This window comes from Sphaeramia orbicularis, chromosome 2, assembly GCF_902148855.1.
Source record: "Sphaeramia orbicularis chromosome 2, fSphaOr1.1, whole genome shotgun sequence".
Taxonomy (NCBI): domain Eukaryota; kingdom Metazoa; phylum Chordata; class Actinopteri; order Kurtiformes; family Apogonidae; genus Sphaeramia; species Sphaeramia orbicularis.
The window spans coordinates 2,777,495-2,788,752 of record NC_043958.1 but is presented as its reverse complement, the minus strand read 5'-3'; the positions used below and the strand labels follow the sequence as shown (position 1 = coordinate 2,788,752).

At 36.0% G+C, this 11,258-nt stretch overlaps 1 protein-coding gene across 1 annotated transcript in view; it reads left to right on the top strand.

The window, feature by feature from the left end:
• The window catches only part of LOC115431961 (NACHT, LRR and PYD domains-containing protein 3-like), a 592,418-nt gene that overhangs the window by 477,238 nt on the left and 103,922 nt on the right, over positions 1–11,258 (top strand). The window lies entirely within an intron of this gene.

Genomic DNA, 11,258 nt, shown 5'->3' with positions numbered 1-11,258 from the left:
TAATGACAAATGAGTGCAGTTTTAATAATATTCTGCCTGTTACTAAATGTTTTGTGCATTTATAGATCCGGTGTGATCTGTAAGTTGTGTTAATAATAAGCTGAGACATAATATTGTTGATACTGCGCTTATTTTTAAAAGGATATTCCAGGGTGTCCGTGTTTGTTCAGGTTATTCACATGTTTGTACTGTAGTTGAACGTTCACACTAAAATGAAGAGAAAAATTTGGAGTTTTATTTATAGGTTGTTATTTTTCCGATCCGGCCCACTTCAGATCACATTGGGCTGGATGTGGAACCTGAACTTAAGAGTTTGACGTCCCTGTTCTAGACGGATGATGGTCCAGTTCAGCTCAGTACACTCTTCATGTCTGTAAGAAACAGACTGCACTCCAGGGAATTATTCCTCTTCTTTTGTTTTTGTCTTTTTCATGTGATCATAGGGGACTCTTTTTTTTTCTGTGCTGTATTAAATCACGTGTGAAGGGGTTTTATTACTTTCTGATTTTTATTTTATTTTTTTTGCCTTGAATGTAGAGTTGTCTGTCCGGCCTTGTTAGCCACCTCTTGGTGCTAACTCAGTTTTTTTTTTGTTTTGTTTTTTTTCGTTATTGCTGGATTCCTCACAGCATTGTGGTGTAATTCTGAATGTTTTAGCCATTTAACATGGTGGAGTTTTATATTTATGCAGTTGTACATTTTGTTTCTTTGCAGAATATTGTGACGTATAAATGCAATACCAAAGTGACGAGAGAAGCAATGCAGTACTCTATTTTTAGAATCTCATCCATTAAGTGGTGAAGTCGACGTCTTGCCTTCTTGCAACTTTTCAGTGGCTATATCTTGATTTCCGTTTTTTGGCAATGAATGTACTTAAATGTGCAATGAAAAGGTACAAAAAAGGCACAATTTAATTCCACATCGACCTGATCATGCATTTTAAAAAGAATGTTCTTACAAAGAGCTCAGTCGCTTCACATAGTCCATGATGTTGGCGAAAAACCACAGGATCTCATTTTAATGGGGAAAAAAAAAACTGCTGAAACTAACATCATCCACCGATGTCATGAATAAAAGACAAAAACAAATAAAATCATAATGGAAAGTTTTGTGCTTTGATTCTTTCTTGGAGATATTTCTGTTCGGAAGCATCCAGGATTACACAAAGCCCAGTATGATCGAAAGTGGGTCAAAACAGGAAAAAAACAACATAATAACCTATAATTAATGACAAATCCTAACTTTTATTTATGTTTTAGTAAAATTACATTTAGGAAAATCATGTTTAAATCTCCAAACTATCCTTTAAAAAACATGAATGACATGAACAACCTGAAATTTCTCAAGAAAATTAATTGAAGTTTTAAAAAATATTATGCATCAGTTTATCAATTTCACGTGTGTATTACAGCTAGCACATCACAGCGGCTCTACAAATACACAACACATTTCTCTGAAGACATTTCAGGATGTTTATATTTGTTCAAATACATTTTTTATTCACAGCATAGTAAGATCTAAAGTGGGTCGGACCAGCAAAATAACATAATAATCTATAAATAATGTTTGAAATGGACAAATTTTTGGGAAACATGAACAGAGTCCACAGAAATAAGCAAAAAAAACAAAACAAAATAAATTAAGCATGAACATGAAAAAAACACAGACATTTGAGAAACATGAACAAAATGAACAGAAAGAAGCAAAAATTACAAAAATTTTTTTACAAATGTGAATAGAATAACAGGTACAAAACATGCACAAAAATTAGCAAATTTTAGAAACATGAAGACAGTGATGTTAAAATTAGACTTTTTGAGAAACATGAACAAAATGACAAAAAAAAAAAAAACTACACAAATATGAACAAGTTAATATAATAAGTAACGGTAATAAGAACAAAACCTGCACAATAACAGCAACAAAATGATGTTAAAGTTGTATTTACTTAAGACATTTCAGGTTTTTATTCACAGACCAATATGATCTCAAGTGGTTTGGACCAGTAAAATAATAACACAATAACCTATAAATAATGTTAGAAATAAAAATTTTGAGAAACATGAACAGAAATTAAAAAAAAAAAAATTATTAAAAGATGAACAAATATGACCAAATGAAACAATAAAAAGAACAAAACATGCACAAAAATTGGAGAAAAACTAAAGGAAATTTTTTAAAAAATCCACAAATATGAACAAATTAAAGAATAACAAGAACGAAACATGTACAAAAATTAACAAAAATTTGAGAAACATCAATAAAATGATGTTAAAATTGCACTTATTTCTCTTAAGACATTTCAGGTTGTTCATATTTGTTCAGATTATTCACATTTTTTATGAAAGGATAGTTTGCAAATGTAAATATTTTCATGTAACTTTACTTTTTTTGCACTAAAACAAAGAGTAAATTTGTAGTTATCAACATTTATATTATGTTATTATCATAGTATTTGACTTAAGATCATATTGTTCTGAATGCAGAATCTGAACTAAAATGAGTTGAACATCCTTAATCGTCAGTATCTTCGGTGTAATTTTTACATTTCATGGGTGGGATTGGACTCTTTGGCGGCTGGTTTGACACTTTCCTGCTCTATTGGCTGAAACGCACCGTCGGTAACCAGTGTCACTTAGAGACACTCAGGTGTACTGTGTCCAGAGCGTCTTCTGCAGGTGAGGTTTCTCCTGACTTCAACCTGAATATTTCATGAGAGGTTGACAAACCCCTTTTCAGGACGTTCCCTGGTCCAGAAAAACCACCACAGACTTAACACACACTGAGGGAGTTTAAAACAAGGCCTCATTTACATAAAACTGTGTCATCACATTTCACTGCAGAACTGTCCTGAATACAAGAAATATGCAACGAGGGACAGAAAGCCACAGTCAGTTATGGGATATAATGCATTTCATTCAGAAATGGAAACCAACGTACCTTTAACCCTCAGGTGTATTTAGAATTTATACCCTTTAGACTCATTCAGGACAAAAATGAACATCCAATTCATAAAAAACTGATAGAAAAACTTTACAAATTCATATTTTTCTGTGTAAATCTTTTAAACAACTTGATTTCTGCTCAAAACTACCCATTATTCAATCATTTTAAGGATTTTAACCCTTTAAATGACAGTTTGATGACATAAAATCACTGTTATTATTTATAATAAATGTTGGGTGTCTGTTTTTTTGGGGGGTTTTTTAAATTCAGTTTTGGATTTGTCTGGTTTCCTTCTAATGCAAAATGAAACCATAAAATAATAGAATGTTGGTTATTGATCTTAAATCAAAGTCAAGTTCATTTCTATATGTAGCACATAATATAACACAAGCTGTCAAAAAATAATAATAGTAATAATATTGTTAATTAGTAAAAAATAAGAATAAAAATTTGTTAAAACTTAGGGATGGGAATTGATAAGATTTTAATGATTCTGGTTCCATTATCAATTCTCATTTAATTAGGGAATAAACTATAGCACAAATGGCTCTGTTTGCATTAACTCTTTAATATCAAATGGAGCTGCTGCTGTTGATTACTTCTGTACAAATCTATAGATTATTTTCTTCAATTCACTTCAATTAAAAGATTATGAGTTGACGCAAAAAAATAATAAAAATGTGAAGAAGATACGTCTGAAAATGACAACTTGTCCTTTATTCCAGAACAAGAAACAACCACAAAAACTATAAAAGCACATGGATATATATTTAATAAATAAATTTAAAAAAAACCATAAAAGTATATAGAAAAATATCTATATATACAGAGAAATAATAACAGTACACAACTATGTATAAAAAATGTATAAAAATAACAATAACTGTATAAAAGTATATATGAAAGTATCTATAGATATTGAAATAACAAAATAACTACTTTGTGTTGATCATGTGCATCACAATAAGTGTCTGTGTGAAACATAACAGTGGAACCAATCTTTAACAGTCGCGACATTTCTTTCTTTCTTTCTTTATTTATCTAACCAGGTAAGTTAGTTGAGAACTGATTCCCATTTACAGTAACGACCTGGAAATGAAGCTTTGATTAAAAAAAATTTATCAAGTCAAGACAATTAATTGATTAATCGTTTCAGCTCTCATGTCAAATCTACACTAACATTTTGCGTTCGATTCAAACAGAACAGATTGGGAACCTGAATTGCTCATTTCTTCTCAGTTCCTGTCCCTGTTAAGACCTGTGAACGCAGCGTAAGAATATCCATGTGTTAAATAACATATTTTCGCTTTAACTGGAGCCTGTTTTTGTCTTGATTTTCCATCTGATGAATGAATGAGCTGTTGTCAAATGGGTTTTTTTTGGCTCTGAGGAGGAGCAGAGTGAGTGGACAGGTCGTGTTGCGTTCAGGTGTACAGTTGTGGGTGCTTCAGTTGTGTGCAGGTCTGCAGATGGCGGTTGGATCGGTTGCAGACACGTGGCTCTGTAATTACAGGAGCGTCCAGGCCGAACAGAGGCGTGTTGTTTCAGGACGTTCTGGATAAAGATCCCATCACCAGAGAACAGGTATTGAGTCACCTGGAGCCAGCGGGGCCATGTGATCCAGTCCAGCAGGTAGACCAGGTACACGACCCGCCTGAGCAGCCGGTTTCAGACCCGGGTCAGGTTTCACTCACTGATATCTGACTATATTCCATTTGAGATCTACCTCAGATGTATGTTCATGTTAAACACTGGGGTTTTAAACAGTCAGTGGTCAGAACAGACATTAACAACATTAAAGTCAATATTATTCAGTCACATATTTATGTCCTTCCTTCTCTGATGTAACAATAGGCAACAGGGCAACAGAAATGAACAGAAATGACAAAAAAAAATACAGAAGTATGAACAAATTTATCAATAAGAAGAAGACATGAAATTTGGAGAGTAATGCAAAGAAATATTTAAAAGTAACAAAAAAAAAATCAACAAATATGTACAAATTAAACAATAAGAACAGAACATGTACGAAAATTGGAGAAAAAGGAAAATAAATAAACAAAAAATAACAGAAAAAAAAACCCAAATGGGAGCAAATTAAACAATGAAAAGAAGCAAACGTATGAAAATTGGAGAAAAATGTAAACAAATCTACAACAAAACAATATACAAAAATTGGAGAAAAATTAAAAGAAATAAACAAAAAATAACAGGAAAAAACAAAACATGAGTAAATTAAACAATAAAAAAAGCAAAGTTATGAAAATGGAAGAAAAATGTATAGAAATCTAAAAAAAATAATAATAAAAATAATAGAATAAAAATTTTAAAAAATCAACCAATATAAACAAGTTAAACAGAATTTATGAAAAAGTCAAACAATAACAATAACAGAAAGTGTATGAAAATTGGACAAAAAGGAAAAGAAATAATAAAAATAAACAAAAAAATCTGTAACAAAAACAACAAAACACGTACAAAAATGGACTGATTTTATTCTCTGCATCCAAATTTTTGCATATTTTTTATGTTACAGTTTAGTTCTTATCATTTTTAGATCCGTTTGATGATCGTATTGGTTTTAATTTACATTTCATTTGAATAATCCTATGGGATAATAAAGCAAATTACCCTTTAACTTTTCAAGTGTTAAATGCTAACTGCTGATGCTAATACTAGGTACTGTGTGTGTATGTGTGTAAAATGCAGAGATCGAATTCCCGTATGGGGATTTTTTAATTAATTAATTAATTTATTTATTTATTTATTTATTCCTGTATTGGGATAACAGAGCCAGTTAGCCTTTAACCTTTAATGTGCTAACTGCTAATGCTAACTGCTAATACTAATGCTGATTATCGTGTATGTGATTAAGATGGACAAAATGCTGAGACCAAAACTGTCTACAGGAATAATAAAGTGAATTAACCTGGAACCTTTTTTAACCCCGCCCACTTAAAATTTCTGACCAATCACACAGCAGTTATTGGGCATCACACAAGAAAAAGCCTCTGTGCAGATGATGTTTCGAGAATAAGATGTGAGGAAAAAAATCATGCCATTCTTTTCTCAAAGCCCAGGGAAACAGAACAGGAGTATGACATAACCTAAACCTCCTGAGACCCTGAAAGGAAAAGGTTCGGCTTTTTTTTTTTTTTTTTTTTTTTTCACATTAAATAATTGTCTTGGTTGTAAATGGCACGACACAACAGGGTTTTTTTTCATGAGTATTTTTTTTTTTTTTTTTAGTAACACTGTGAAACTCTCTTCCACTACAGATGACACATGCATTGCTGGGTCTCAGGAGGTTAAGGTAAGTAAACCTCATGGTGCTCCACCCAGCGTCAGCCTCAGTATGGACTTGCTAACCCTGCTACCTGTTAGCATCTGTGTGGGAACGAGGGTTTGTTGACAGTGACGACACTTGGATCCTGGTTTAGGACGTTTAAGTAAATAAGTACATTTACTCAGCAGGTGGTTTGTGTCGGGGTCAGTAGGTCCACGCCGGAACTCTGAATCCTGAAGGATCGGACTCACTGAGGAGTCATGACATCACATGGAACACGCCTGTTATTGTAGTTTTGTATGAAAGTAGTTGGTTACAACGCAGTTCAGTATATATTTATGTAGACTGGTGGAAAAAAGGGTTTGTTCGCCCCTTGTGTCTGTGATAAATTACATTATGAATCACTCTGCAGCCACTGAACTGTGTCCAGTATTGTTCCATCCTCCAATCACATGCTCCCATCTGCACGCGCTCAGTTCCATCAAGGTTAAAACCGGATGTTTCAGCAGATAATGAAACACATCCAGGACATGACAAACTGAAGCTGACAATGATTTAGTTTGGTTATTGTTTCTTGTTCATTTTAAACAAAATAAACAAATAATAATAATAATAATAACCTTTTTTTGTGCCTGTCTGATGCAGCCACACCTTTAGAAACACAAAAAAGAATGTTCCACAAATATTTTGTGATAATATTTGAAATTTCATCAAATTTTTTATTAAGACAATATTTGAAGAAACTGACATATATTATCATTTTATTACAATATATATAGTATTGTTCATATTGCACTTTTTTGCAACAAATATGAACAATTTGAACTACATGCGTGCTGATCCAGACCCCTGTCCACATCCACATTAACCCTTTGAACATCATTCCTTACATTAGTACCATTACTTCATGGTACCGAACAAAGCAGGTCCACTCACTGTTCATGCAGAGGTGGACCTTACAGACCCTGGAGACCACATTGGACCTTACAGACCCTGGAGACCACATTGGACCTGACAGACCCTGGAGACCACAGTGGACCTTACAGACCCTGGAGACCACAGTGGACCTTACAGACCCTGGAGACCACATTGGACCTGACAGACCCTGGAGACCACAGTGGACCTTACAGACCCTGGAGACCACAGTGGACCTTACAGACCCTGGAGACCACATTGGACCTTACAGACCCTGGAGACCACAGTGGACCTTACAGACCCTGGAGACCACAGTGGACCTTACAGACCCTGGAGACCACATTGGACCTGACAGACCCTGGAGACCACAGTGGACCTTACAGACCCTGGAGACCACAGTGGACCTTACAGACCCTGGAGACCACATTGGACCTTACAGACCCTGGAGACCACAGTGGACCTTACAGACCCTGGAGACCACAGTGGACCTTACAGACCCTGGAGACCACACTGGACCTTACAGACCCTGGAGACCACATTGGACCTGACAGACCCTGGAGACCACAGTGGACCTTACAGACCCTGGAGACCACACTGGACCTTACAGACCCTGGAGACCACACTGGACCTTACAGACCCTGGAGACCACACTGGACCTTACAGACCCTGGAGACCACATTGGACCTGACAGACCCTGGAGACCACATTGGACCTTACAGACCCTGGAGACCACACTGGACCTTACAGACCCTGGAGACCACAGTGGACCTTACAGACCCTGGAGACCACACTGGACCTTACAGACCCTGGAGACCACATTGGACCTGACAGACCCTGGAGACCACAGTGGACCTTACAGACCTGGAGACCACACTGGACCTTACAGACCCTGGAGACCACACTGGACCTTACAGACCCTGGAGACCACACTGGACCTTACAGACCCTAGAGACCACATTGGACCTGACAGACCCTGGAGACCACATTGGACCTTACAGACCATAGAGACCACATTGGACCTGACAGACCCTGGAGACCACACTGGACCTGACAGACCCTGGAGACCACATTGGACCTTACAGACCCTGGAGACCACATTGGACCTGACAGACCCTAGAGACCACATTGGACCTTACAGACCCCGTGGACCACATTGGACCTCAGATTGCTCCTTCACTGTCCTCACTGGAACTGTTACTGTCAATGTCTGGTAATGTATGTGGAAATTACCAAAAACAGTCACTTGCGCGATAAAGGGTTCAAACCATCGACATCGGCCACAGATCAGTTTTATCAGTGTCCTTCCACCTTCTGAACAGATCTCTGATAAAGGAAGTGGATCCACGGAGCATTTTGTATCTGACATCAGCTGAGTATCATCCACATACAATAATAACCAGTGTCAACATCCACACACACACACACACACACACACACACACAACCAACTGACACTAAGTAAACACACATTTAGATCATTATTATACATCAGTGTTCCCTAAAGACCGTCTCATCTCCCAGCTCCATTTCCTGTTGTCAGGGGAGGTTTGTTCCATCATTTAACACAGCGTTGTCAAACATAAGGCCCACGGGCCAAAACTGGCCCTCTGAAGGGTCCAATCCGACCCAAAGTGCAAAAAATACACTGAAGATATTAACAGTCAAGAGTGTTGAACTCATTTTAGTTCCAAACTCTGAAATATTAACAATATTCTACGTAGATATTGTCAAAATTGCGCTTATTTTTCTTTGTAAATTTCAGATTTTTCGGGTTATTCAGATTATTTTTGTCAAATGATAGTTTATAAATGCTTGGTTTAGTTAGTTTATTTATTTATTTCATTTGTAAGATAAAAGAAAGACACGAAAAAGAGATAATCTGCTTTTACATGTCAGTAAATTTTCCATTTTATGAATAAAAAAAGAAGGATCTTACATTTTCTACTCCACTCCAACAAAATACATACATGTACAGTAGTGATTTAAAACAGAATTGTTTAATCAGCCTCTTAATACAATATCTGCTGAGGCATAGTATTGTTAAAATTGCACTTATTTTTCTCAAGACATTTTAGGTTATTCAAAATTTTTGAAGGATAGTTTGTAAATGTAAACATATTCATAATTTCATTTTACTTTTCCACCTAAACAAAGATTTACCTAAAGTTTTGTGTATTTGTAGATCCACTGTGATCTGTAAGTTGTAACATACATGTGTAAATGTTAAACTGAAATAAAGTATTGTTAAAATTGCACTTATTTTTCTTAATAAATTTCAGGTTGTTCATGTTTTTCACATTTTTTAAAGGAGAGTTTGTAAATGTAAACATTTTCAGAATTTGATGTAACTTTTTTCACAGTAAAACACAGAAACCTTTGTAGTTCTCACTATTTTATAGGTTATTATGTTATTATTTTACTAATCTGACCCACTTTAGATTGTATTGGACTGAATGTGAACTGAAATAAAATGATTTTGACACCCATGATTAAGCACAAACCTAAACAACAACTGACTTATAGAAGTTATTTAAGTGTAAGTGTGCTTAAAAAAAAAAAAAATCACTTTAAAATTGATAATAGAACGCATAAGCAATAGGAATCAAATGAGTGTACGTCACAAAATGTAATTTTTTTTTTTTCAGTGTTCAGACAACACTTGAAGGAAGACGGGGTCAGTAGTAGAAGAGTTTCCATATAACGTCATATCTGTGCTCATATGGGAATCAGTAATCAAGGTTAAACCACCTCATGTCTTTAAGTCGTGACAGTATTGACATTTAAAAAACACATCATTTATTTTCTGTAGATCTGAAGTCCTTAGTGGTGAACGTACCCACCTGTTCATCATAAAGCATAGCTGAAGCCTTTTCCGTCTCCGTCCTCCTTCCTTTCTGAAAGTTTCTTTGGCTGTAACCAGTCCCATCCCTCAGATAACCATGTTATGATTGGTGCAACATCAATAAAATGGAATTTAACTACATTTCATGCAGACATAGATCTAGATACTGTTACCAGTGGACCTAATGGATCTCTTAAATCTCTCAGTCCTGTATCTTAATGCTGTTAGTCGTCGTCCACTGCAGCTGCTCTTCACAGTGGGATGAAGAGGACCGTCTGCATTTTCCAAGATTTATTTCCTCCGCCAAGGAGGTTATGTTTATGCCAGCGTTGGTTTGTCTGTCCGTGTGCAAGATAACTCAAAAAGTTATGGACGGATTTGGATGAAAATTTCAGGAAATGTTGATACTGGCACAAGGAACAAAGGATTAAATTTTGGTCATGATCGGGGGGGGGGGGGGGGCACTGATCTGCCTTGGCGGAGGTCTCTCCGAGTGCTTTTCTAGTTGTTTATTGTTATTCATGCACCTTCATCCAACTGGAAAATCACACTGCACTTTACACATAATAGTTTATTATTGTGGGCGACACAGTGGTGCAGTGGTTAGCACTTGTGTCTCACAACCAGAAGGTCCTGGGTTCAATTCCAGCACCGGTCGATGGGGGTGGGACCTTTCTGTGTGGAGTTTGCATGTTCTCTCTGGGTACTCCGGCTTCCTCCCACCATCCAAAGACATGCACTCATAGGTTAATTGGTTAATCTAAATTGCCCATAGGTGTGAATGTGAGGGTAATTGTCTCTATATGTCAATCCTGTGATGAACTGGTGACTTTGTCCAGGGTGTACCCCACCTTTGCCCCTATGTAGCTGGGATAGGCTCCAAGCGACCCCTGTGACCCTAGTGAGGATAAAGCAGGTTCAGAGAATGAATGAATGAGTTTATTATTGTACTTTACTGTTTAATTATACTGATTTTTTTTTTACCCACTTCTGTTTTTAATTATGTATAATGGGTTTACTCTTGTGTTCAATTTTTTTCTCTTTATTCTTCTATTTTTACTGCTGCTGCTATCTATCTATCTATCTATCTATCTATCTATCTATCTATCTATCTATCTATCTATCCATCCTTCCATCCATCCATCCATCCATCCATCCATTTCCCTCTGCAGTTAGACACATTTTTCACATAAAGAATCTCACCTCCTCCTGCAGAAATGAGGAAGGCTGGCTCAGTGTCACTAGCGATAACCATTTAATCATTTTCAGA